The 2,401-nt window shown below is 31.4% G+C and overlaps 1 non-coding gene across 1 annotated transcript; it reads right to left on the reverse strand.

Annotated features, from left to right (window-relative positions):
- Positions 1-998: 998 nt before the first annotated feature.
- On the reverse strand, positions 999-1,137 carry LOC114211557 (U4 spliceosomal RNA). The gene has a single exon (XR_003609788.1). It is a non-coding gene; the product is annotated as a U4 spliceosomal RNA (small nuclear RNA).
- Positions 1,138-2,401: the final 1,264 nt, after the last annotated feature.

Raw genomic sequence — 2,401 nt, forward strand, 5'->3', positions numbered from 1 at the left:
CTCAGCACTTTTATTCAACATAGTACTAAAAAGTCCTAACTGTAGCAATCAGACAGGAAAAAGAAATAAAATGTATCCAAATTGATGAGGAAGAAGAAAAACTGTCACTATTTGCAAATGGCCTGATACTATATACAGAAAACCCTAAGGACTCCCTCAAAAAACTCCTAGAACTGATAAATGACTTCAGTAAAGTCACAAGATACAAAATTAATACACAGAAATTTCATATGCTTTAAAAATGCCCTTCCAGATGTTTGTAGTAAGGATCCCATCAGCCTCTCCTGCTGGCATCCATATCCAATATTTAACAAATTTAGGACAAGCTCCAGATCCCTAACTGCTTGATTCTCTCTATGTGTTACTTCCCAGTAACATCCCTAACAATTTCATACTTTTTAATGGCAGTTGGGAAAGTTAGTCTGCTACCAATTAAAAAAATGGCATGGAAAGGCAAGATTTACATTAACCCTCATTTGATCACAATTTGAAAATATTTGTGTATATACATGCACACACACATATACATGAATGTGTGTATGTATATTTCAAACCATAATGGTTGTCAATTATTTATTAAACATTTATATTTCAAAAATGTGTCATGCCACTGAAAGTACAAAAAATATGTAGACCCAGTGCCTGACTACAATCAGCTAAGATTCCAGTAGGAATTCTAATAAATATAGGAAATAGAGAATGCATATGTACATCCTACTTATTAACTAGATTGTAAAATAAAATGTACAAAAAGTTCAGGGCATATATTGATCAAATTGACATGTTTTCAGAGAGAGATTATGTCATGGAAGAATTTAACAATTTATTAAACAAGGACAAAGACTATTAAATCTCAAATAAAGCATAAAGATGATTAAATGAGACATCTAAATCTTTAGAATAAAAGGGTAATTTATATTAATAATGGTTATTTTGAATTGAAACACTGAATTTTTAAGTGTGTTTCTCTTCTAATTTATTTTGTGACTTCTCATTCAAATCTGTATTGTATTAAAAATGAATCCTGTGCATAGCATATGTTATATTTCCCAATTAGCCAGAATATTTGTTTTCAATTAGCAATAATCGCGCCTCGGATAAACCTCATTGGCTATGATACTGCCACTGCACAAAGCTAGCCAGAATATTTGAATAAATAAACTATCCTATTCTCCAATAAGAATAATGGTTTTAATTAATTGAGTATGCTGTTCTAGGCTATAGGTTTATATAATCTCATATAACCCACATTTGACTTGAGAGGAAGCTAAAGGCAAGGTTAACCTACTTCTTCAAGGGCACATGGGTCATAAGCATCAGCTAATATCCTACTTTAAACAGCTAAATTTTCTACTCTTGGTATGACACAGAATTAATTACTAGAGAGACTTATATACCTTTGAAATAAGGATAACCTTGTTCATTCTCTTCTCATTATGCTTAGCGTTTTGTCCCAATTTACACAAACTTTTATTTAGTTACTCTAGGTCTTCTTTAAAAGGTAATCTGTCTTTTTTACACAACTGTCCTGCCAATATTTCTAATATTTCTAACTACTTTGAGCTAAACTAAGCTTTTCTTACTGAATGCTATATTTATAAGTACATAACCCAGTCCTATTAATGTCAGGATTTTCTGACAGACATACCTCCATTAACCCTGCCCCTTCAATCAATTTTTTCTTTTCTCCTAAAGTGGCATTTCCTGCTCTAGTGACCCAGAACCTCTTATATCACAATTTAAAACCAGTGCCAAATATGACCTAAGAATAGCAGGATAATTTCAAATAGTTTTTAACCATAAATATGCAAGATAAAAAAATCTATTATTAAATATTAGTAATTTTGTTGTACATTGTCTTTTTTGCTGGATAATCTGGGTATGTATTTCAAGAAAACTTTGAGTTTATATGTTTCAATACCACGAAAAGATCTTGGAATCATTATAGAAAATTCTTTCAATGAAATGTAAATTTACCTACTTATTGTCTTTCCAAAGATCAACATCAAATGTCTCTTTCATCTTAACATATAGACCTTTCTCCATATTTAATAGCTTTTGCAGATAGAATGTTAAAATTTATTTTTAACAGCATCTTCCTAAAAATTAATGTATTTTGGAACGAACCATCAAAATCAGAGATAACACACCTAACTGCCAAAGTCATTCAATCCAACAATAGCACACACTCTGCAGCAGACATTAATCTACCTTCAGGAACAGAGTTAACATTTGTAGATTCTCACACTAGGAACCACAACTATCAAGGTTTCCTAGAATTGGCCTTGCCTTATTGAACATTCTTACTTAATGTTGAGAAAGCTACAGTGGCTACTTTGGACTTTGTAAAATTACATTTTCACAAGTTGCTTTCACATGAACATAGACAAATCATACAAAT

This window comes from Eumetopias jubatus, unplaced genomic scaffold (genome assembly GCF_037043125.1).
Source record: "Eumetopias jubatus isolate StellerSeaLion01/CBP00866 unplaced genomic scaffold, mEumJub1_p1.0 scaffold_3, whole genome shotgun sequence".
NCBI classification, from domain to species: domain Eukaryota; kingdom Metazoa; phylum Chordata; class Mammalia; order Carnivora; family Otariidae; genus Eumetopias; species Eumetopias jubatus.